At 43.2% G+C, this 26,664-nt stretch overlaps 1 protein-coding gene across 9 annotated transcripts in view; it reads left to right on the forward strand.

The window, feature by feature from the left end:
• Window positions 1-13,739: 13,739 nt before the first annotated feature.
• The window catches only part of LPAR1 (lysophosphatidic acid receptor 1), a 149,743-nt gene continuing 136,818 nt past the window's right edge, over window positions 13,740-26,664 (forward strand). Inside the window, exons 1-2 of one of the 9 annotated variants that reach the window (XM_055135409.1) lie at window positions 14,703-14,749; window positions 20,476-20,565. The gene's annotated coding sequence lies outside the window, so the exon portion shown is untranslated. The other 8 variants (XM_055135418.1, XM_055135389.1, XM_055135401.1 and 5 more) reach the window with 8 other exon arrangements.

Genomic DNA, 26,664 nt, shown 5'->3' on the forward strand with positions numbered 1-26,664 from the left:
CTGTATACATAATTGCTATTACTTCCTCTGGACCATAGTTTCCCTTACTTAGAGTTTTATGTATTTGTATATTTTTTTTTATTTGGGGGCCATGTTTGGCTGTGCTCAGGAATTACTCCTGGGTCTGCATTTAGGGATCACTCCTGGCAGTGCTCAGGGAACTAGATACGGTGCCTGGGATCAAATCATGTTGACTGTGTGCAAGTTAAGTGCCTAACCTGCCTTACTTTCTTTCATCCCCTTTCCAGGGGATTTAAATTGTTCTTTGTTACTGTTTCAAATTATTAACAGTCCATCTGTATTCTACAAACTAGCAGTAGCTTTTGTAAGGTTGCTTTAGTCTGCTCAGGAAGTCTTCAAGGTGGTGATCACAACTTATTTCCAATCAACTTCTGTTCTAGGGTTTTTCATCTTCCCATGGTGCTGAGCAATGACTGGTGAGAACACCATGCTTAGTGGGTGTTATGGGATAAAGTATGTTCCCTCCCATACTCATTTGTTGAAGGACTAACCCCCCAGTACCTCAGAATGTGACTGTCTTTGGAGACAGCATCTTTAGAGAGGTCATTGGATGGCTCAGTTGTGAAAATGCCTGCCTTGCAAGTTGTTAGGGTGTATGTAAGTTTGATCTCGAGACTGTGCGCATGAGCACCGGCTCTGCAGCTCTGCACTTAGGGATCCTCAACACCAAAACACAGTGCGAAATATCCACCACAAAGCCAGGGAGGTGCAGACAGCTGAAGTGTGGGAATCCCCCACCCTCAGCCCTGGCTCCCAGGGAACATGCGTGTGAATACCACACGACACGCCCCCTTACCCAGGTAAGTGCTATAATCGGAACGTACAAGAGCATCACACCAATAGAGTAGGACCCCTGGCGAGTACAGATGCAAACACTGCTACTAAAGTGTGAGTACACATACAAACAAGCGTGTGTAGGACCCCTCACTTGCCAGCAAGGACAAAGACAAGGAAAGGGAGGAATGGGTAAATAAAGGGATCAGGCTGAATGTGGCCATATACATGGATGCTAACTCAATAGTTTCAGTCCCCTTATGAGAGAAGCGATTAGGATCCAGACAGACTAAAGGGGATATTGTAGACAGACTAAAGGGGATATTGTGAGCACACCAGGAACAAACTTTACGAGGAGAAAGGCAGAAGAGACATCATAGCCAACATCCTTGATCTTGAACTTCTAGACTCCAGAACAGTGGGTAAGTAACGTTTCTGATATTTAAGCTTCTTGATCTTATATAGTTTATGTCAGTCCTAGCAAAGGAATACAGTGGATATGAACCTCAGCCAGAAAACCAATAGATATTTAAGAAGTATTTTCTGTGTTTCAGATTAAGTTCTTGCTTTGGATCTCCCTCTCCTCAGGGTTGGCAGAAACACATGAACTTAGCTCTTTTGGAGTTTCCTTTCATTCTTAGGGAATTATTTACATGATCCAGGTCAGCCATCACCCCATAGTTTTATTTTTTAAACTTTATTTAAATGCTAGTGATTTACAAAGTTGTTCATAAACCCCAGAGTTTTCTATAATGTCAGTGTGTTGGAGAGATTCCCCAATTCCATCCCACTCACGAGACATAAGAATTTATCACTAAACTATTCTAGGTCCCAACTACCTTTAGACTCCTTCAGTCTTTTTTTCTCGAGGATCTTGCTGTCTCCCCACTAGCATTGGAAGGGAGCAGGGCAGAGGTGCCTGTGTTCTCAGGATGCACAGAGCCTTTTTCAGATGTTCTCCTACACAAGAGTACATTTCCCCCTCTTATACCAGTTATTCCTGTAAATTCCTTTATCCTAAGAGCATGCATTCTATACAGATTTTTTTGTTTTGTTTTGTCACACACTTACCTGTGCAATGAGCATAGAACATATGGTTAGTCAATGATGCATAAAGTGGAAATACAAGGAGATGTGGAATAAAAATATCAAAATCCAGCCTGTTAAATAATTATTCTGTCCTACTGAAGACTGAATAATCTGCACATTATTATAAAAATATGCTTATGGGTTATATGAAATTGAATGCTAGTCATACAGTTTATAGATTTTCTATATCTCTTGTTTATTCTAAAATGTTTTCTTTGAACATGTTTTAATGTGTCTTGGTTTTACATAGGAGTAAAATAATTGTGATTAAGCACATTCAAGCTGTAGTGTATGTGCTTAATCACAAGTTGTTCCCAAAAAATGTAATGACTAAACATTATTCTATAATAGGTTTTTAAACTTATTATTGTATGGATAGATCAAAATTGTTTCTCTTGCATTAAAATATTTATAAACAATGAATTACACCATTCTTAAATGTTCAGTTCAGTGAGTTATAGAAACTCACATAACCACTACACTAAACAAGGTACAGAAACTTACTTCACCCCGGGGAGTGCTTACGTGCACTTTTTTCCAGTCAATCTGCTCTCCCTAGGCTGGAAGTTTCCAAATTTATTTGGTCTATTACTCCCTTCTCAGAAAAAAGTTTTACTTGGAGCCTCTTTGGAAATCTGCCTTACTTAAGTGGGGGAAAACCAAAAACAAAACACCAAACCAGAAATACTCAGCACAAATTTGCATTCTCTTATTTAACTATATATATATATATATTTCAGCCTATATATATGCATTAGCATAGTGATGAAAAGTGTTTTAAGACACTATGAAATATGAAATTATAAAATTACTTATAAATTGAACCATAGATATATTCACATTAAACACTTTTTAATGTTTACATTAAATTCTAAACAGAATTAGAACATCAAAGGATGGTAAGAGAGTCTCTTGCCCTTGTGCCTGGCTGTCTTCCCTGGAGCCCCTCGGAGGGGGTGGGCTCCAGCTTCTCCCCGCCCCAAGCAGAGCTCCCTCAGCCACAGCCATGCTCAAGGCCCTTCTCCACATGTTCAGACAAGCCTCACGCATGAAGGTACCGGCAGAGGAACCCAGGTGTGTGGGACCCGGGGCTGAGACCTCCAAGCCTGCTCGGATCAGGACTGGGCCTCTTCCTCCCATATTTCCCATTTTCCAGTAGCTAGGCGGTGTAATTCCACCAACGGCCAACAGCCTGAGACTTAAAACCAAGCTCCCGGAAGCTTATGACATCTTATAACCTAGTTCTCCTTCTGGGAGAACCTGGCAAGCTACCAAGAGTTTCCTGCCTACATGGGAGAGCCTTCCAAACTCCCCATGGTGTATTCATATGCCAAAACCAGTAACAATGCTGGGTCTCATTCCCCTGACCCTGAAAGAGCCTCTAATGTGGCATCATTGGGAAGGACGAGTAAAGAGAGCTTCTAAAATCTCAGGGCTAGGATGAATGGAGATGTTACTGAGACCGCTTGAGATATTCGATGATCAACGGGATGATGATGATGATGATGATGAACGATAATATTGAAATACAAAATATGAATAATACTAGAAATAATCTTAATGAGAAGGATGAACCTAGTGTGCTGAAAAGTTTTTAATGTTCAGCTCTATTTTTACAAGTAGCTTACTTAAATCACCACAAAAAGCTATTTACTATTGATGTCTTTTATATTTAGTTAACAGAATTGTTATTGTACTGAACCAATATCCCACTAAATATCATGAAGAAAATTAAATTAAAAAACTTTTGTGCTATATCCAATAATCCAGGATTAAGTGTAGATATCTGTTTTTGCAATCAGAACTGTTGGTAGCCATATTGAATTTAAATTTTAATTCCCTCATTTGTTTTTACTTCTGTCAGTTTTTCATATAATTTTGAAAATTCTTCTGAGTTTGTACTTCAAAAAGAGTTCCAATAGCAGGTATATTCATTTTAAGAATAAACTAAAATAAAAGGAATTAAAGTCTTTGATTGAAATCAGAATGGGAAGAGTTTAAGTGCTGACAATAGATCAAGAAATCTTCACCAAGTTTTACTGCTCATATATTTGGAAACTGGCTGCCTTTCCCTCATTCTGAATTTAATTTATACAGAAGAAGTTTTGCCACAAATCCAGAAACAAGTTTTTGTAAGCTCATCACCTTGAAGCTGTAGATTTGTGTCATTAAATTTATTTAATAAGTTTTTCACGTAAGGCGTATCAATATTGTACTCAATGAAGTTGACCTATAAAACATTCTCGTTGCTTTTAGGAATGCTAGCACTTAGTCAAAGGGTTTATTAAACTCATTCAAACAGATACAGTTTTGTTTGTTTCTGGGCCACACCCTGACTACCTTAGGGGTAACTTTTGGATTCTGTGCTCAAGAATCACTTCTAATGGAGCTTAGGGGACTCTATGGGATGCCAGGGATGGAACCCAGGTATGCCACATGCAAGGCAACCGTCCTATCCACCATTACCAGCTCTCCAGCCTCCCAAACAGACACCTTTCACAGCCAAAGAGCTTCTGTATGGAACACCAAGAGATGGATTTTTCATAGTTTTTAATGCAAGATTGTTTAAGTAATCTGTCCTTCAGTGAATAGCTTTTTATTTTGTTGAATGCTTTAATGACATTTTGTAATGACCTATGTAGGCACTCATTCAGACTTTTGGCAAGTAAATGTTGATGATAGATGATAGATGATACAGTGTACAATTTAATACATTAAGGATTAAGGTTTGTTTTTTTTTTAAACTCTGCAGGAAAGCCCCTGTAGAGTTCAGTCATTGCCGGAGCACCATCAGTAACAAATGATACATTCACAGGGGTTTTATTTTTCTCTAAAAATGCATGCAATGCATAAAACACCAATTTTCCTTTAGTATCAGTTTAACATTGTTCGCAAATAATAAATTCTTGGGAAATTTGTCTTCTTTTATGACTTCTATATATGGTAAAGGTAAGGCTTTGATTTCTGACAAAGTTGACATAAAGTTTGGCAAATCTGAACATTGGTAACACACACACAAATATATATGGTTTTGCAGTCACACCTGGATGTGCTTAGGGTTTACTACTGGTTCTCCATTCAGGGATCACTCCTGGCGTAGCTCTGGGGACTTGATGGGGTGCTGGGGGCAGAGGCAGGCAAGTGCTTTAATCGCTGTCTTACCTCTCTGTCTCCTGGAAATGTATTTTTAATAGACAACTGGGTAAAGTCAAAGTTCAAATATTCAGCACTATGTCAACTACATTTTTCTTTAGGTTTAGTCATAAAATTATCTCAAAAATAAAATGTTGACGAGCGGGTTCTTGGGCGTGTCCCTGGCCGTCGCCGTGGTGAAGCTAAGCAAAGAGGTCAAGCAGAGGTCAAGAGTTGCAGCAACTCTTCAAGGGCGGCCAGTTTGCCATCCGCTGGGGCTTCATTCCTCTCGTCATCTACCTGGGATTTAAGAGAGGCGCAGATCCTGGAATGCCCGAACCGACCGTTTTGAGCTTACTTTGGGGCTCAAGGACTGTTTGTTTGGTCGTCTGGATTAGGACACAGTCAATGGACGGGAACAACATGCAAGGTATACGCTCTGGCTGGGGTAAGAGATGGGACGTCGTTCAGACACGCCCCAATTGGATGGCACATGGCTCTTACCTCACGGATGCACACGTGGCGAAGTGGGACCTCTATGGATTTATTTATAATAGATTGTACCAAAATAAATGTTTTTAACAGTGAAAAAAGTTGAAAAATATTATAATAAGAATATAAAATTATATTGAATTATATCATTTAAAAGATGCAATTTCTTTTGTGGAACCAGAGTTTTTGCAATGAATTGTGCTACCAGACCCGTGGTCACATCAGGTAAGTGGTGTTTTTACGGAAAACATCAAGAACCAAACAAATGAAAATGCTAATAAAACTAATGAACTGGGTTTTGTTCTTTTCTCAGCATTAGACATATGTACCTGATATTAAATAGTCAAATATAAAGTTATTCACAACTAATTTAAATATGTTAACATGAAATTAAAGTAAGTCAATGGTTTTTTTAAATGTTTTTTGTCAGTAAGTCAATAGTTTTAACTTAGTTTGCATTTACTTAAATCATTGTTCCTTATTCACATATGCCTTATTTACAAATTAGCACAGATTATTCAATAGATAAGTAATAATGGTTAATAATTTCTAAGGATTTAATTCCCATTTCCATTAATGTAATAATAAAAGACATGACAAGTATATTGACTATACAGTTCAAATAGAATTCACTGATATAAGGCTGCTACAACTTTATTAGTAGTAGAAACTAGAAGACACAAACACAGGAGTGGTGCAAAACAATTTATAAAATGCCAGAAAATTGCTGTTTTATTGAGACAACAATCAATCTGAATTGTATGGGATTCATAATCTCTAAAGATCCATGCTGTTCTGCTTGAGCTTTGTAGTATTGTGAGACACCGAGGCTTGCCCCAGGAGTTCATCAGGGTCACACCCAGAAATGTTTGGGAACATACAAGCAACGCTTAGGGGTCTTGCTGTACGTGGGATCCAATTTGGGGCCTCCTATGTCAGCAATGTGCTCCAGCCCTGTATGCAATCTCTCTGTCTCCTTGTGTTCATTAAAAATATTATTTCTGTGGCAATATGGTTTAAACTAGTGCCGATGGTTATGCATTTGTTGTACAAAGTGACTGCAAGCAAATGCATGACTCCTGGTCATCACATCCACAGAAATAGGAAGTGGCAGGAGGGAGGGTGCTGGACCAGAGGCTGCTTTAGATCTGATTTAATGAAGACAAAACACCTGCAAGTAAACCTAACAAAGGAGGTAAAAGACTTATATTCACTGAAAACTATAAGATATTACTCAAAGAAATGAAAGATAGCCCATGTTCATGAATTGGCAGAATAAACATTATTAAAATGACCTTGTTACCTGAAGCAACCTACAGATTCAGTGTAATTCCTATTGAAATTCCAGTGACATTTTTTAAAAGAAATTAAACTAAAAATTTTTAAATTTGTATAGCACCACATAAGACACCCAAATAGCCAAATCAACTCTGAGAGAAAGAAGAAAATATAGAAGCATCATGTTCCACGAGCTCAAACTATATTACAAAGCAACAATTATTGAAACAGTATGATATTGGGTGAAAACAGGCTCACAGGCCAATGGAATGGACTATAGAGGTTAGAAACTGCCTCATTCCCCCCAAAACACATATTCTAAAAATTAAAAATTTAAATTTTCTTTTTAATTTTGAATTATTTTTGCTAATTAAAAAAGTGTTCGCCTTCTCCAGATGGAATACTGGTGACACTGAGCTTCTACTAACATGGATGGATCTGGTATATGGGGACCGGGACTATTTTTCCAAACCGACCTTTCCTGATATACTATAAGCCTCTCAGGAGCGGCTCCCCCACCCCTGGGTGGCCATGATCCCAGAGACACACAAACCAATCTCAGAATGCAGCGGCTGCTGGCAGAAATACCTCTGGACTTAATTACTAAAATACCAGAATTCTAAAACCGTGTGGCCACTTTTGCAGCCGTGCAATATTGTATGCTCTTCGTTATCAACAATAGAAAACAAATTATCTAATGATGCGTTTTTGACAGTTCTGATTGTTTGGGGGGGAAACTCCAAATAATAATAATAATTAGTTTTCTGTCGAAAATTGAATGTAATCAAAGTAAAGAGAGAGTAAAGTGAAAATCATCTGCCACACAGGTAGATTGGGGAGTGGGAAGTGGGGGTATACTGGGGTTCTTGGTGGTGGAACATGGGCACTGGTGAAGGGATGGGTGTTTGATCATTGTATGACTGAGACTTAATCCTGAAAGCTTTGTAACTGTTCCCACAGTGATTCAATAAATAAAAAATAATAATTTTTTAAAAACAGTGTTTATTTGAAAAATGTTTATTTTAATTTTTAGATTGCCTTTGATAATTTTATTTATTTATTTTTATATTTACACATGACTGGAGGTATAGCAAAACAGGTAGGGCGTTTGCCTTGCACGCAGCCGATCTGGGTTCGATTCCTCCATTCCTCTCAAGAGCCTGGCAAGCTACCGAGAGTATCCTTCCCACACGGCAGAGCCTGGCAAGCTCCCCGTGGCATATTCAATATGCCAAAAACAGTAACAACAAGTCTCACAATGGAGACGTTACTGGTGCCCACTCGAGCAAATCCATGAACAGTGGGACGACAGTGCTACAATGCTACACATGAACATCTAATCTATGACAAAGGAGCCAAGCCCATGCAGTAGAGGAAACAGTCTCCTAAGTAAATGGTTGGGAAAACTGTACGCCATAACAGGAAGAAAGGAAGGAAGGAAGGAAGGAAGGAAGGAAGGAAGGAAGGAAGGAAGGAAGGAAGGAAGGAAGGAAGGAAGGGAGGGAGGGAGGAAGGAAGGAAGGAAGGAAGGAAGGATTGAAATTAGAAATTTCATATGATTCATTTATCCTAACCTAGGATTTATCCAGAGGATATGAAGTTTGGATTTGAAGAGATATACGCACCCCCTCACCTTCATTGCAGCATTAGTTAGAATAACCAAGGGTTGTAAACAACAAAGTGCTCCTTGGAAGACAATTGAATAAAAAAGGTGTGTTGTGGCCCAGTTAGAGAAATGGATACTAGTTAGCTATGAAAACAAACAAATGTGGGCCGGAGCGATAGCACAGCGGGTAGGGCGTTTGCCTTGCACGCGGCCGAACCGGGTTCGATCCCCGGCATCCCACATGGTCCCCCAAGCACTGCCAGGAGTAATTCCTGAGTGCAGAGCCAGGAGTAACCCCTGAGCATCGCTGGGTGTGACCCAAAAAGCAAAAAAAAAAAAAAGAAAACAAACAATCCTGCCATTTGCAACAGCATAAATGGAGCTAGAGGGTGTTATGCTAAATAAAATAAATCAGTTGGAGAAAGATAAACACAGTATGATTCCATTTACATGTGAAATCAAACCAATGAGCAGACAAAATTAAGTGAAAAAATAAAACAAAGTAAAATATTCTTAGATTATTAAAATAAAATAATGTTAGTGAGGTGGAAGGGTTATTATATTGAATTAAAAAGGTAAAGTTGTTGAAGGATGGAAATGTCTTTTGGCAGCCCACAAAATGAAGTATATATAGGTAGTAAAGATGTTGATTGATAATGCCGTACAAATGAAACTTATCTAATGTTGTAACCCATTACTTCCATAAATAAAAGAAACATGAATTCAGTTTATATGGTAGTTTTATATATATCAATATTTAAATTTGTCCATTTTTTTAGTAATGGACATCTCACTGAAAAGTATTTTAGCTTTTAAAAATGTTCCATATATATGTGTATATATATATATAATGAGACTAATATCCAAGGTGAGAGTAAACAAGGGTCAGGAGGACAGAGTCAATGGTTGGAAGCTTGACACAAGAGTGGGTGGGGGTTGAAATGTGCAGGTAGAGGCATATACCTGATAATCTTTCTTTATCAGTATTTTCTTTATCAATCTTTCTTTATCAAATCAATGAGCAATGAGATGACAGTGATACAGTGATACAGTGATCAGTATTGTAAACCATAAGGCCCAAAAAGGAGAGAGCGAGAAAGTGAGAGAAGGGGAGGAGAGAGAGAAAGAGAGAGGAAAGAGAGAGAGAGAGAGGGAGAGGGAAAGGGAGAGGAAGAAGGAGAGGGAGAGGGAGAGGGTGAGGGAGACGGAAAAAATTGCCTGCCATAGTGGAAGGCAGTAGGACAGGGGAGTGGGATGGAAACTGGGACCAATGTTGGTGGGAAAAGTACACTGGGTAGGGACGGGTGTTGTAACATCATTTGACTTGAAATCCAATCATGAACAACTTTGTAAATGTGTATATCGTTGTGATTCAATTAAATCACTGTATCACTGTCATCCCATTGCTCATCGATTTGCTCGAGTGGGCGCCAGTAGCATCCCCATTGTGAGACTTGTTGTTACTGTTTTTGGCATATTGAATATGCCATGGGTAGCTTGCCAGGCTCTGCCATGATGGCGGGATACTCTCAGTAGCTTGCCAGGCTCTTTAAGAGGAACAGAGGAACCGAACCCGGGTTGGCTGCGTGCAAGGCAAACGCCTTACCCACTGTGCTATAGCTCCAGCCCATAATTAGAATATCTTTCATAATCTTTTCTCCCCCTGCCCCCCTCCCCAAATTAGTCTTTCTAGAATTCATCTATTTTGCAGAATTAGGTTTTTGTGTTGTGATCTTTGCTATGATATTCTGGCATCTGGGTCCGTGTCAAGCTCTAAAATCATACATATAACACACAGACATTTTCCCTTTTTTCCACATTCCCCCCTTTAGCTTTTAGATCAAAGTCTTTTTATTTGGGTGAGGGAAGATGGCTAGCTCCTGATCTAGCTCAGACATTACCCAGGTTTTCCATGCAGAATTGCATGGAAAGTGAGCTCAGATTTGAAAAACAGTGTATGGTCTATTTAGCAATTTCATTTCATTGTTGTCTCATCTTCAGTGACTGTCGTTTTACATCCACCCCCAAAGTCCACATTTCTGAAATCACCTCATGAGACTTCTACCCTGAGGAGTGCTATTTTTTTCACTAATTTCGGCAGCCTCACCCCCCTCTGCTACTGGTTTTTAAAATAGAAAGATTTCCTAAGGAGAAAGATTTTCTTCTAGCCCATGGGAAAAACACTGGAGAGCATAAGTGCCCAGTTTGAAGAAGGAAGAAATTTATGCCCCAGACTGGGGTATAGAGCAGAGCTTTTTGAGGGGGAGTGACAGGGCGTTGAGGCTAGGGGTGGGTGGGATGTGGAAACTTTCCCAAGCAGGCTGAATTCTCTCAGGCTATTGTTTCCCTGGGATATATTCTCTGAAGCAGTTTCGATGTTAATAGAGAGGAGGGAGGGAACGTTTCCAACAGATCTTTGGGCTGATAGTTTTGATTACTCTCCAGTAGAAAAATTTCAAAGGCCTTTTGCCAGACGGAAGGGAACATGGAGAGAAAAAATGCTGGCATGACCAGAAAACCCTTCTGAGCAAATAATGAAGCCCACGGAGTGACAGCCAAGTTTTTGATCTTGAATGATTGCCAGTTCCAGTCCCAGGACCTCAAGATAAAATCAACAACCTGGCCACTCCACGGTAAGATATGAATGTAACTTTAAGATATGACTGACTGTAAGTCGGCTTGGAAATTTTTTCCTGTCAAAATTCTCTTCATTCCAGAGAAAGTATTTTTTACCTTTCACAGCCCTACTTTGGATCATTGGCTGTGCTTGAGTCCTGGGAGAGGATAAAAGAGAAAGGTCGGGAGGGAAAGCATGCCGGACTTTCCAAGAAAAGAGGTAAGTCTATGAGAGCACCATAGACAGGTGCCAACATCCGAGAAAGTGTCTCAGGGTATCCTTCCTATCTGTGGAAACGACATCATCCACTTGAATTATTTTGAGAAGGCAGACACAGTCAAATATATTAACTTACCTTGCTAGGGGCACTTTAGAACTCAATCCAATAACAGCACCATGCAATCTTGGCCTTTTACGGTGGAGGAAATTGGCTCATTGGGAACACGTGACTAGTTTTGATGGCCAAATCTCTGTGCTAAACTGGATTGAGTCTTGGGTTTCATTTTCTCTCTCCTATGACACCAGGCTTACAACTATACTTGAGTTAAAATTACTGACACAAAGATGGCTGTAGAACAGGTTCATTCACATGTGCCCACACTTGCTAGGAAGATGGTCTGTCTGGATTGACCTCAGATTTTATTCTTATTTCATGTCAGGCTATCACAGACCAAACAGAGAAGAAATAAAGTGCCTGATAGCAAAGAACTTAGCATTCTAGAATATAAAATACTAAGTGTGGCCCCAACTCTCACTGGATGCTAGAAAGGAAGACAGAGCAATCAAGGCAAATAAACAGAGCACAAGTGACCATTTTTCCTTAAAATGGCACAGAAGAAAATCAGTTATTAGAAAATATTGAAATGTAGTGATTTATTTTCACTACATGTAGTGAAGTACACTACATGTATTTTCACTAAATGTAGCAGATTTATTTTCTCTTTATCTCTGACTTATGAGGAAGGATAAGATGTTGAGATAATTTGAAATAAAATACTTAAAATACTTAAAAGACTGGAGTGATAGCACAGTGGGTAGGGCGTATGCCTTGCACTCGGCCAACCCGGGTTCGATTCCTCTGTCCTTGGAGAGCCCAGCAAGCTACGGAGAGAGTATCTTGCCCACACCTGGCAAGCTACCCGTGGCGCATTTGATATGCCAAAAACAGTAATGACAAGTCTCACAATGGAGACAATTACTGGTGCCTGCTCGAGCAAATTGATGAACAACAGGATGACAGTGGCACAGTGCTACTTAAAATTACTAATTATACTTTAAATAAACACTAAAAATATTACCAAGTAATAAGTTATTACTTAATACTTAGTAATAACTTATAAGAAAATAAAATAATAGCAATAATAAAATTATTACTTGGTAATAACATAATGTGCTTAATAATACAATAATTTAATTAAAATAAGTGTTAATGTGATGACTATTTAAATAAAACTTCTAAATATTCTTTTCAGTACGTAGTAGAAATGTTGCTCTTGAGAAGACCAACAGTAAATAAAAAGTGAGGCGTATAATAAGGAGGGGAAGTAGAGAAGTGATTTTTCTGTGTGACATTGAAAACAAAAGCCTACTTTTAGTGTTCATTTTTACTTTCCATATACTTTCTTTTTTCTTAAATGTTTCATTATAATTTTATTATTTTTTATTTTCTGGAAAGATTAATAGTTTATTCCAATTCCACAAATCAAAGATCTTCCACAGCACACAGTACATATACTTTCTTATTATGGCTTTCGCCAAAAATTTATTTTCCTTTTCGTCTCCGCATATCACTCCTTCGAATTTGTCTGTAGGATAAGCGTTTCATGCATTTTTGTACACATTGTATAAACACAGAGCACCGTGCATTTTTGAATGCCCACTAAAAAAATTTTTAGATGAGAGTGAGCGAGCAAGCAGACTCCTGCACGGTCAGGGGAGGGGCTGGGGGGGGCATTTGGTAGATTGTTTGCGAAAGGAAACGACTAGCAGATAGAATTGACCAGCCGCCAGGGCTCAGCCTTGAGCATCCTGTGAAAAACCGCAAGGCGAACCCCGTCACGGTGGTTCTCAGCAGTCACCGGCCGGCGCAGGCCCGGTTCCCTCGGAAGCCCGAGTCGCTGAACGCTTGAAAAGTTTCCATCGCCTCCGGGAGGTCTTCCCCCTCCCCGCCCGCTGCGGTCTGCAGTGACCTCTCGGACCCCCCCAAAGCCCAAGATTACCGGGCCGGCACCCCCAGCGCAGCCCGCCCACGCCGCCTCGCTGCCTCGCTTTCCTGCCAGGGAGCTCCGAGGGGCTCCGGGCCGCCCGCGCCCCCCCCCCCCCCCCGCTGTCCTCCCCGCGTGGCCGGGGTTTTTTGGCTGCCCAAGGCCCCCGGCAGGGCAAGCGAGAGGCCGAGAATCCGCGACACTCGGGGAAAATCCCGGGAAGCCCAGGGTGGGAGGTGGCAGGACGAGGTGGAGAGGGCATGGCCCGAGAAAAAAAAAACACCCCACCCACCCATCCCTCGCCTTCCCGGGCATCACCACCCCGGGACAGGGTGCGGCGCATCTATAGGGGGGTCTCCGCTCCCCGCAAGAGCAACCCCCACCTCCAGGCCCGCGCCCCGCGCCGCTCCCGCCCACACGTCCAGGTGTGCATTCCCCGCCTTTGATGAATCTCTCGCCGGGGGTTGGCGCTGGCCGCGCTTGCCCCGGGAACGCCGGAGAGAGGCTGCCAGCGTGGGGATGGAGAGCTGGGGCAGCCCCGGCGCGCGCACGGCCCCGCGCGGACTCGGAAACCTGGACCACCTCCTTGCCAGCGGCGACGCCAGCGCGGCTCGGGGCTGTGCAGCCTCCAGGGGAGAGTCTGCACCGGGCGGGAAGCGAGGTCGGTGTAGGCGGGAGGGAACTTCTGGAAAGTTTTACGACTGGATCTCCTGGACCGAAAAGTTCTTTATTTTAGTGTGTGTGTGTGTGTGTGTGTGTGTGTGTGTGTGTGTGTGTGTGTGTGTGTGTGTGTGCGTGCTCCGGCGCGGTCTTCCCGAGCGATCCAAGTGGGCTAGGTAGAGCGGCAAGATGAAAACGCCACGCGTGGGGTAGCCCACGGCGCAGAAGTGAGCTGGGGACGGGGTGAGGGTGGGTGATCCCGGGCGCGCGGCCGCTGGTCTCCCCCAGGTGGGTGTGTCTGATGGGGTTTGGGGAGTGAAGGGGGAAGGCCTGGTTACCCAGCCGCTCCTCCTCCCCACCGCCCACCGCGGGGGGCGGGAAGTTGAGCAAATGAATGGGGGGTGGGGGGAGGGCGGGGGAGGGAGGAGCTCTGAGCTTTGGGGGTTCTGGGGGTATCGTCCCCAGGTAAGAGGGGGAGCAGAGCTGCGGGACTCATGTTACGTGGAAGTTAAGGAAGGCGGCGGAGGAAGAAAGGGGCCCGACTGCTGCCCCGATCGGCGCCCCCTCCCCCCGCCGACCCTGCCAGCGCGCCCCAGCGCCGCCCCGGCCGACGCTCCCCCAAGTGGCGGCTCCCCGACCCCCCTGCTTGCTGCCGTCCCGATCCGGGGCGTCCTGGGCCCCGGCGCTGCGGATTCCTCCCGGGACCCCGGCGAGGTGGGCGCAGGGGGGCGGCCCCACCACTCCGGGCACACGGCCGAGGGGCGGGCGGAGGGGCCGGACTCGCCCGGCCGCGGGGCGGAGGCGGCGGGGCGGACGGCGCAGTCCGAGGCCAGCCCGGGCGCGGCAGGAGCGGGGCGCGCGGCGGCGGGGGCGCAGGTAAAGAGGCTGGCAGGGCGGGGTCGGGGAGCGAGCTCCGACCGCGCTGTCCCGGGGCACAGGGGCTTTGAGGCGGTGCCAGTGTTGGTGTGTGTGTGTGTGTGTGTGTGCGCGCGCGCGCGCGCCCATTTGTGTGTCTGTGTGTGTGTGCAAGTGCGTGAGCGTGCACGCGCGCGCGCTCTCGTCGGTGCCGGGATCGTGTGTGTGTGTGTGTGTGTGTGTGTGTGTGCGCGCGCGCGTGTGTGGCGCACGCACGCGCTCCCGCCTGCAGGAGGCGAGGCTCTCCTGGCCTCCTCTGCCATCCAGTGGACCGGACTCCGGGAGGGAAGTTGGGAATCTGGCTCTTCGGTCCCCCCAGCCAGGTCAGTGCGCCGCGGGGCCCTCTGCATGCGCAGTGCCCACTGCCGGAGCCCGCCCAAGTGACACGTAGGTGGCCTCCAGTTACCTGGGTCGGGGTCGGGGGGGGGGCACTGGAAAGCGTGCGGGGGCTCCTCCAAATGCCCCCACCCCCAAATGGCGCCCGGGTGGACGTAGACTGCCCGGGGTGGGGAGTCCCCGCGCCGGGCAGCGCCGAGCTCCTGCTCCACATGCTTCTCACCCGCCACTCAGTTGTCTTCTCCGGGGCTGAGGACTTTAAACTCAAGTTTTTCTGTCCGACCGCTCCACAAATGCGCTTAGTGAGTAACTGGGAAATGTAAGGCAAGGGAGGGACCTGGCTTTGAGTTGGCGGTTTTGAAATCGACGGGCTCCATGGGTTTGTGCAGGACTGGTTTGTTGTGAAGGCATTTAAACTTTATTCTTGTTTTTCTTTGCTGCCGTTTGGCCTGCGATGTGTTAGGATGAAGGCATCCAGGACTTGCTGCTTTCAGCCTGCGGCCTGAGTTCGCTTGCTCTTTGCTTGCTGCTGCTCCTTATTTTATTTTATTATTTTTCCCCCCTAAATGTTGAAGTCTATGAGCTTTTTTGTAAAGACTGGTTTCCAGCGGGTTCTGGTTCAAGTTTCACTATGAATGCGTTGTTTCTCATTGTGATAGATGCAAACGTGGATTTTGAAAACGCGTAGCTTCGGTTCCTAGAGCAAAACCCACTGTTCCTTCCAAGCTCTAACAAATCTATATTTCCCACCTGTTTGCAAAACACAGTTTGCCAAGACAAGGATCTGCAATCCTGCAGTTCTGGCTTCAGGGAGTCCGTATTGGAAAAACCGCTTGTAAGAAGCGATTCCCTTGTCAAGTAGCAGAGTAAGCCTCAAGGAGTAGGGGTAATGCACTGGAATTAAAGTTGTTTGGAGAGAACGAAATCGCACCAAAATGCATGACCACGGGTAAAATGCCAGCTATGTTTTCTACGTACTTGATTCTCCAAGGGTTGGTAAAAGTCAGCAGATATGCCCCAAATGCAACGTAAGTTAAGGAAATTAAGGCAGCATCCTTCTTGACATCATTTAACAGGAGGGCGAAGAAGTCCAAGTGGCCAGAGAAAGAGGCAAGAGTGTGTGGCGGGCAATTGCCCGCCTAGGACGGGCCTGAACCCCCTGGGCTGTCATCCCGTGAGCCCTCCGTGGCTGCCGCGCCCCCTAGTGGTGCGACCTCAGCCTGTCGGGTCAGCTGGTCTCTCCGGATCCTGCTCTGGAAAGAAGGGGACACAAGAGCTCTGCTGACGCATCCCCCAAAATAAGTAGAAACCGGGGGTGAGGGGGTTTGTTATACCCAAGTTAGAACCGCAGAAAGTAAAGGAAGTATGACTGGGTTAGTTCCAAGAAAGTAGAAGAAAAAAATCGGAGACTGATTCCTGGGAGGGAAACTTTCTTTCCTCTCCCCAAGGGCATCGGTAAACATTTCTCCTTCCCTTATTCCTATTATTTAGAGCGTGTGCGCCTGCTTAGCCTGGACATCGAGGTGAAGTTAAGTAGTGGACAACGGGAGCCACTTTCCCTTTGCATGGCTGTGTCTAGGGGGGAGCAGCTGCCTCCCTGCCTGTGGGCACCCTAGATCTCTGGGTACCTTTGATGGAAGGACGAGCAGCTCTCTAACCGAGGGAGGATCGAAAGTTTCAGCAATTTGCACTTTGAAACTTTCATTCCCATTGGGAAGTGGATATTTTCCAAAAAGTCATTTGTTGAAACAAAAGGATAAGTCTTATGGCATCCGTTTGTTAGACTTGCTGGAAAAAGTCAAAAGAAAGAAAACTCCCTTCTGAAGTCTCTATTTCTTGATATCTCATGACGCTCAGTTTGTCATGAGTGATCCTTAGGGTCAGGCGTCTGCTTTCAGGTGCTTAGTAAGGGACCTTGCCTCCTGGACAGAAAGTAGTGTGTTCTTTTCACTTGCAAGGCTCCAAATACCAACACTCGAAATCATTTTGAGATATACAATTTAAAGTCCCCTCTTGATGTGGGGCCTGTAGGCCTTGAACTTTTGTTGTTGTTGAGATCATTGCTCCCTTGGTAGCTTTGTGTGAACACACTTGGGGGATGTGACTTATTTTAAAAGTGAAGTGTGATTAATAAAAACTTGAACATAACCATCATCTTGGTTTAAAGTCCAATTATTCTGGCCTTGTTATTTCATCATTCTAGTTGGTTTTACATATCACGTTACCCCCAAAGTCCCTATAGAGTTTTTACTTACCTATCTCACAGAGAACTATTCTGGATATCTTAGAAAGTCAGAAGTGGGCAGGGAGGAGGTATTTATTCAATAAACACTTAATTCCTTCCAAAATAGCATATGTGATAAAGAAGATAGAGTGATAAAGAAGAGACTCTAGAAAGAGCTGGGGTGCAGTGAAGGGTGGGGGAGGACCAGCCAGCTTCAGTCTATGACAGCTGTATCCTGCAACATGGGGGCTGCTAGAAGCCAAGAAGAATGCTGGGCATGCCAGGGAATGGAGAATTAAATTCTGATTCTGGGCAAGACATCACGCAAGGCATGTAAAGGATGCAAGTGATGTGTCTTTAAAAAAGATGAATGGTGGAGAGTGAAGATGGAGTCAAGCCTGGTATAATGAAGAGTGGTAAAGATCCAAGATGGTAAACTGGGGGTGAGGGACGTGGATGTTACTTTAGGAATTGTTCTGCACCTGGCAGGGAAGGGAAAGTATTGTTTAGCCCTGAGATGCAGGACACTGAGTCATGCATATGGTGATATAGTGAGGCGTGAAGTGATTGAGAGCTGATGAGGCTTTTATTCACCCACTTTCTGTTCGGAGAAGTGAATTCTGTTGCGTTCTGGGGTCCTGCCACCTCTGGAACTAAGTTCTGACACGATTACAGAATATAGGAATTTGTGGTTTCTTCCCTTGATTAACCTTCAAGGAGACTGTTGTTGTTTTTTTTTATTTTATAAAACACAATTTAGTAAAAGTGAATGATGCTGTTGTGCTTCCTCTGGATTTTGTGAGGCCTTTTGAGTATATGGGTTGAAAATCACTTCCCAGACACTGCTGACCAAGAAAGTCTTTTATTTTGTTTAGGGAAGGGCCTGCTAGTTAATCCTAATTTAAACAGGACCCTCTGGCCACCAGCGATCTTTACTCGGTTTATGTCATAACCTTTGTGGTTGGATATTTGTAGCACAGAAAGGAAAGAATTATTATTAGTTTAGAAATGGGGTTAATGCCCCTGAGATGTAGGGGGATTCCAGAGGAGAGGAGGCGAAGAAAGGCTCAGACCCTGGCAAATTGCGGTAAGGACTGACGCCGGAAAATCCTTTTTATGGTTTCCTTCCAAGAAAAGTCACTTGCTCAGATCTGCGCACTAATGCTCCTTTAAGTATCTTCTTTCCGGTCACTGACTTCAATTCATCTTTCAAGTCAGAGAGACAATTGCAGAGGTGAAGGTGCTTGCCTTGCCTGCAGCTGACCCCGGTTCCATACCCAAGCACCATCAGAAGTGACCCCCGAGCACCGAGCTGGGAGTCAGCTCAGCACCAGCAGGTGTGACCCTAACCTTTTTTCCAGACAAGTCTCTTCAGCTAAGATGTCGAGCACATTATCTTTAATATGGAGAGAACCTTGGTGAGACCCATTTGGGAGAGGTGGTGAGCAGGTCTTGAGGTTTCCTCTCGGACCCCAGGTCTCTGTGCCAGGTGGGAAAGGATGACTTGATTGCTGCATGTCAAAGGTAGAGCTAGATGGGCATGTTTTTTTTTTTAATTTATTTTTTAAATCTTTTTTTATTGCCCTTGAGTCTGGTGATGCTGGACTGACTACCAAGAAGACAGATGATTAAAGGAGATTTGGTTCGTTGCTTTTTCCTCTCTTCTATAAATATTTTAGAAACAATTGTAATGAGTGATTCTTCCAGCTGAAGAGTGATTCTTCTAGCTGATGATTTTTTTCTTCTGCAAGAGAAGTTGGATTTGGCATGTTAAACCGTTCAGTAAGTTGAACTGAAGGAGCTCAAGGTTATATATTTAAGAACTATACTTTATTTCTTAAATGGGTGTATTCTGATGTGTTTGTGTAAGAAGTGGGTAGTGGTGTTTTTATTTAAATTCCCAGACATTTACATTAGCTGGTTGATATGATTTCAAACTAGTGGTATTGTTTTGTGTTATTGACCTATGGGGATGGGACCAATATGTGGATTTTAGCTCCTATTATTTGACTAGTGCTTTAGAAACTTTAATTTGATGTTCATATAAACTTACATTTCTTCCAGAACTGAAAGAGCACTATTTTTATCACAGGCATGGATTTGGGTTATACTTTACATTAGGAATATTTGCTTTGGTGGTGATATTTTCAAAATGTAATAGAACAAGAACAAACATGTACATGCCTCAATCAGGTAGATCAGACTGTTTAGTAGAAAATGATCTAAAAGCTATTCTTTTTGTTTGAATTCTGCTGTATATTTATATATATTTATTAAGGCACTGCGATTTCCCACACAGCAGAGCCTGGCAAGCTTCCCGTGGTGTATTTGATATGCCAAAAACAGTAACAGCAAGTCTCACAATGGAGATGTTACTGGTGCCTGCTCGAGCAAATTGATGAACAATGGGAGGACAGTGCTACAGTGTTACAGTGATTTATAAAGTTACTTATAGTTGAGTTTTAGACATGTATATAATATTATAGCACCGTTCCCACTATCAGTGTCAACTTCCCTCCACCAATATTCCCAGGTTCCCTCCCTTACTCCCCATGCCCGTCCTCGAGAGCCTGCCCTCTTGATAGACACCTTTCTATGTTCAGTTGTTTAAGTTCGGGTCTCTTGATTTCAGTGTAAAAACTGTTTACTTTAAATTTGACCTGGTCATGAATACCTGGTCATGAATCTCTCACTGGAGTGAGATTTCCAAGGTTGTACTTGTGAATTCAGGGAAATTTGTTCTTTAGTTCCATTATTGTGTTGAAATTTCTCTTCCAGCAGATGAGTGAGCATTCCCAGGTAGTGCATAATAATCACCTGGGGACCTAATGGTTCAATACTAGGGCCTGGTGGTGCAGTGTTGCTTGGATCTTGCCACCAGGGCCACTCCTGGTGGTGCTGGGGGCTGAACATGCAGTGGAACCAAGGGGCTTACACCTTGCCAGGCATATGCCCGAGTGCTTAGAGCTCTCTTCCTGGCTTCCATGTTCTGTGATTTTAAAGATTGTAATTCATGTATAGGGACTGGTATTGTAAGCAATTCTTTTTTAGAAAGTTTCTCTTTATTGATTTGTTGTTCTTGTTTATTTTGGTTTTGTGGCCACATCTGTCTGTCCTTATGGCTTAGGTGCTGACTATTTGTTCAGGGATCACTCTTGGTGGGGCTCAGGGAACCATCTGCAGTGCTGGGGATTGAACCTGCTCAGCTTTGTGCAAGGTAGGTGCTTTATTCACTGTACTATTTCTTCAGTCCTCCCTTGATACATTTTTTTTTTTTTTGCTTTTTGGGTCACAGCTGGTGATGCACAGGGGTTACTCCTGGTTCTGCACTCAGGAATTATCCCTGGCGGTGCTCAGGGGCCCATTTGGGATGCTGGGAATTGAACCCGGATTGGCCGTGTGCAAAGCAAATGCTCTGCCTGCTGTGCTATTGCTCCTACCCCCCCCCCAATCCATTTTCTAAAATGTAAAAATAGCGGGACTGCCTTTGACTTCATGTCAGCTTGTCATGCTCAGTTTTCTTTCTTTGTATTCAATTGGTCTCTTTAACCAATTCTTAAGTTGGCTTTATTCTGATATCTTATGTGAATACATGGATATTTCTGGCTCTTTGGAAGAAGAAATGATTTGGTGGCAGAGAGAATACATTTTATTCAGGTCCAGTAGCATTCAGGCTATATACCAAGCATTATTCTTGGTATAAAGGGGCAAGTAGGGCAGGATTCTTTCTCTCCAGGAGGAGCTTACAGACATATTAACAAATGGTTGCAATTCATTGTCACATGTACGATAAGATATATGCTTGTGGCACTGTGGGAGCACTGAACTGAAGCTTTGTTGAGTTTGGGGTGTGGTGAATTGTAGGTGAAGGTGGTGATGCTGAAGAGGTTGGCAGTGGTGAGGGTCACAGTCACAGAATACTTTAGGAGGATTATGATCAGGACCCCGAAACCTAGATCTCTCCAAGAGAGAAAAAGTGAATAGGAAAGAAGAAACCAAGGGACTTCCTCTATCTAGTTTTGCAAGTGTGCAGTAACTCAAATAGTTGTTCACACCTGGAAACACCTTTTATCTGTAAAATAGGAACAGGAACTGGTATCATCTGGTGTCTACTTGCAATTCTTATTGACTTGTTGCTTAACTTAATCTTAGATTCAATTATGTATTCAGTCCACACGCAGCAGTTTTTTTCTTCTTCTTTTTTTTTTTTGCATATCTACCATCTACTGTCAGGAAGAACAGAAACAAGGCGTGGATAGTCCTTTCTCTCAGGGAGCTTGTGTTCTATTGTGTTTTGCTAACAATGGGAATTCTTTAGAAGTGCGGCCTGTTTGTTGAGTTATTCTTCAACTTCAGGAATGCTTTCTTCAAACAAGTTTTAGTATTTTCGGGCCAGTTAACTTTTCCTTTGGAGGAAAGCAAGACCGAACTTGGTCTCCTCATCCTCTCATAAACTTGGAATCTTTTGCACAGATTTACCTCTTAGTGAAGAATAGACTAGGGTCAATGTGCTGTATCTTATCTGCAATCCTGGCTTGCTTCCATCTCATTTTGGATACTCCTCCTTTTAGCTCCACTGAGTTTGAGTTTATGATATTCAGTTTATGACATGCTTCCTACGTTAATGCAGATCTGCTGTTTACAGGAAGTCAGACCTGTCTTTAAGTCAGCCTGTCATTGTAGTTTGCTTTTTTAACCTATCATCTTGTTTAAGTCACACAATAATGTGAATAGATTAGGAGGTATTTTGATAAAAAAAAAAAAGCCTTGGCTGCATTCTTTTACAAAAACTGGGCTATAAATAGGTGTTTGGGCTGGAGTAATAGTACAATAGGTAGGGTTGCCTTGCACACAGCCAACTCAGGTTGGATCCTGGTACCACACATGGTCCCCGAGCCTGCCAGGAGTGATCTCTGAGCACAGAGCTAGGAGTGATCCTTGAGCACAGTGGGGTGTAGCCCCCCAAACAAACTTCCCAAAGAACTTGGGCCTTGGGGGTGTAGTGGTCCAAGCAATAGAGAGGTCTTCAAGGTAAATGTGACAATCTCCTTCTGTCTCTTCAGCTTCATCTCTTGCAACCTGTTTGTCCATAGTTTGTTGCTTAACCTTCCATGCTCGTCCTCTTGCCTTACAAACCTACCAATGTGTTTATGTGTGGGGGATGTGTGTGTATGGATGTTTATGCATACCCTTGTGTGTTTATACATGTTTGCATGCCTGTGTCTGTGTCTGCGCTTGTGCCTGTCTCTCTTCTCTTTGGGCTTCGAGGGGCTGCTTATTGAGGCTGTCACCAGGGTCAGAAGTTCCAAGTCTGAAGACTTTGCCTGACTCTTCTTGAATTGGTGCAAGATGAGAGGACTCAGTTAAGATCTCCTTTTCAGAGAGATCTGAATGTATAGCTGTTCTGAACCAGAACAAGAAAACTTTCCAGTCCCTGGACAACCCAGGCAAGGGGATCCTGGTAGAGAATGCGACAGCCACAGTGTGCTTCATCTAAATCTGAGGACGCAGGCATTTTTGGAGCATGTGTTAAGCTTTTGCTAGCCTTTTTGTTGGGTGGAAAAACTTGGAGTCAGTTGGAAATGTATTGACCACTCTGGAGCTGAGGAGATAGGTGGAGTTATTCATTAGAGGCAGGTCTCATTGTGGGAGAGTTCAAGGAGGACCCCTTCGAAGGCAGTTATCAGCAGATGATAAGATGCAGTGTTCTGGCTGAGTAGCAAAGCTGAAAACAGAATTGCCTTTTGTTCAGGGGCTGCTTTGCCGGTTGGACTCTGCTTCATTGAGAGTGGGTTTGTTGCCACATCGAGAAAAGGAGGCCGTCACTGAGTACCCAGGATGTAGTGTTCTCCATTTCATAGAGAACTGCTCGCTTTTACTCTGGCAGTAGACAGAGTGACCCAGCGATAGGTTCAGAAGCAAGGAGAGAATGACTGACTTTTCCAGATTCGGCACAGTCTGTTCTCTGGTCCTGAGACCATATCAGTTCCTTTTCCTGTAGCTGGAATCTGGGAGGCATCTTTGTGGTTTTATCCCTGTGTGGGCTGGAGTGATAGCACAGCGGTTGGGCATTCGCCTTTCACGTGGCAGACCCGTGTTTGATTCCTCCGCCCCTCTCTGAGAGCCTGGCAAGCTACCGAGAGTATGGAGCCCGCACAGCAGAGCCTGGCAAGCTACCCGTGCGTATTGGATATGCCAAAAACAGTAACAATAAGTCTCTCAATGAGAGATGTTACTGGTGCCAAGCTCGAACAAATCGATGAGCAACGGGATGACAGTGACAGTGACAGTGTGGTTGAGGAGACTGAAATGAAGGAAAAAAAAAAGCCAAGGAAGGAAACAGCCACTCAGAAGGTGAGGACCCTGTATCTAGTGGGTCATAATCATGAGAAGCCCTCAGTGCTGATGCTTCTGATCAGGGAGACAACGATAAATATTGTGACCTGTGACTGAGCACTATCCAGATAGCTGAGGATGGAGAGTAACTCTGTCTCCCAGTTGAGGAAAGATGTGCTGCAGGATGCTGGTGGCAGTGACACGGGGGCTGCGGAGCTCATCATGTGTGGAAGAACCATGGGGGATGGTTGGGGAAGTGTTCTGGGAGTTCTGGTTTGTGGTAGAGCAGTAGGATATTCTAGCCCACTTCCCATCCCCCGCCCCCTTCCTTGTCTGCTGGAGGCGCCTAGTTGATGGAGACTTTTGCACATTTGATTGCAGCACCAAGGATCACCACAGCATCTGGCAGTCTGTGACACTGTGGAGGTGCAGTGAGCCCTCAGTCATTTTTTGGTTATCCCAGCCTGGCCCTGCACTCAGGGATCACTTCTGGGAATCCGGGGTCAAGCCAGCACGTGCAAGGCAAGTACCTTAACTCCAAAACTATCTCTTTGGTCCCATCACTATCTTTTTAAGCCTTATTTTTTTCTTTTCTTTTTGTTTGTTTTACTGAGGATTGACATTTCAAGACCAAAATCCAGGTGCTAGAGATAATCATTGTATTTGCGTTGATGTTCTTTCTATGCCTTTTTAGTGAGTAATCAGGAGATAGTAGATATTCTGAGTCACCTTGATGGCCCCACAGAAGGTGCTGGAAACTGTTGGGGACCAAAGAAAAGTGTGGGAGCTTGCTGATGTCCTTAACAGAGAAGGAGTGTGGTAGTATGTGTATTGTTCCCACATTGTTTGTTTTGGATGTATCTAAAACCACATAGACCAAGATTTTTAGCTGATCTCTGGAAATGTGTGTTTGAAGCATAGCTGAGAAATGAGTGTTGTGGTATTTGGGACTATTTGTTGTCTTTTGAAGAAAATATAAGTGAAATTTGTAAATTTGCTGCAGGAAGCCTGTAGAGTGAGAAAAGTGATATTCTTGGTGATTTGGTCTTATTTTTGTCCCCTGTTTTATTGAGGGATAGTTGAAAAAGATGGCGAGATATTTCAAGGATGATTTGCTGTCTGTTTGGCTTATGAAAGGATATCCCTACATTGATTCTCTTGGTCCTTGAATAAGAATAGAAATTTTTTTATTCTTTAATAAGAATAAAAATTTTTTAGTTTTTTAATAAGAATAAAAAATTGATATTTTAGGTTATTTTCCTTTCCAGCAGACTGTTGAAATTAGTTTTGTAGGTAATCTGACATTTGCTGAATGTCTGCTATGGCTTTTTTTGATGGGAAGTTTCTGGAAATTTACAAAGAAAATGATATTTTAGCTGGATCTCCCATTGTGTTGAATAAAAACCAAAAACTATTCTCTAACAAAAGACCAAAAAATTAAATAATTGGAAATTAGTGTAGAATCTTGGGCTTGTGGAAGCATTGCAAATTTGGTTGTTTTTACTTACTTGGGACTAATCAATGTGAATGTCATTATTATTACTATCATTAATACAATAAAAATGAACCTAAATACTTCTTAGAGATATATTTGGAAAGCCTAGTCTAAATCAGATCACTCTTTGATACTTTGAAAAAGTCTAGAAAGTTTGTAATGAAAGTTTAAAACATTTGATCAAGTAAAGGTAAGCTCTAAATCCCTTATTACTCTAAAAACATGGGAGATTACTTTGCTCTTCACCTGGTTAAAAAAATCTTGCTAAATTAAACTGTATCACTGTCATCTCGTTCATCGTCAATTTGCTCAAGTAGGTCCAGTAACGTCTCCATTAGTCCTAGCCCTGAGATTGTAGCAGCCTCTCTTTACTCATCCTTCCCAACAGTGCCGCATCAGAGGCTCTTCAGGATCAGGAGAATGAGACCCATCATTGTTACTGTTTTTGGCATATGATTACGCCATGAGGAGCTTGCCAGGCTCTCCCATGTGGGAAGTAAACTCTTGGTAGCTTGCCAGGTTCTTTGAGAGGGAGAACTAGGCTATAAGATGTTGAGCGGCTGCAAACGCAGCCACTCACTTCTAAGAGCTTGGTTTTATAGTTTCTGGATGTTGGCCGTTGATGGGATTACACAGCGTGAGTGGGGGGCAGTTTCTGGGTGTGACTGCCTAGCTACTGGAAAATGGGGGATCTGGGTGGAAGAGCCCCAGTCCCGATCCGAGCAGGCTTGGAGATCTCAGCCCTGGGTTCCGCACACCTGGGTTCCTCTGCTGGTTCCTTCATGCATGAGGCTCAAGGCCTCAGCCATGCTTAAGGCCACTCTCCACACGCTTGGATGAGCCACTATAAAGTAGTAGTGGAAATTTGAGCCCAAATTTGATTCCAGAATTTGAACACTCAGTTTTAGTTAACACAATATACCAATTCTCAGTATGTTCTTTAAAGCTAAAATATCTTTTAATTTTGGAATAATTTCACTTGTAAAATGAGACAAATATTATAAAAATGCTTTTGATTCCTAATGTTAAAAAAGTGAACATTTTCGCCATGTTTGCTTTATCATTTTGTCTACATATTTTACGATATGAGGCTAAATTAAAAATACATTTTTATTTCAAATGATTAAAAGTTCCTGAAACATTGAATGTGCTAGCTGTCATTGTCATTGTTGATAGGTTGAACCATATGCTGTTGATATTTGACTGCTTTTGACCTATAAGATGGAAATTTAATAGGGTTCAACATAATATAAGCTTTCTGGCCTTTATTATTCCCTCATTTGTTTCATGCACCTGTAGTATTTTCAAAATTATGGACCAAGTTAGTTTTTTTATGATTGTCTTTGCTTTTTTAGTTTATCCATAAAGCTATGTTGTTCTTGTTTCCCAAAGACAAAGGACTTGATACCAAATTTGGTCCTGTTCCTTTGCACAAAGAATTTTGTATCCTTTTACTTCTTATGCCTTTTACCTCTTCTCAATTTC

Source organism: Sorex araneus, chromosome 1 (assembly GCF_027595985.1).
Source record: "Sorex araneus isolate mSorAra2 chromosome 1, mSorAra2.pri, whole genome shotgun sequence".
Taxonomy (NCBI): Eukaryota; Metazoa; Chordata; class Mammalia; order Eulipotyphla; family Soricidae; genus Sorex; species Sorex araneus.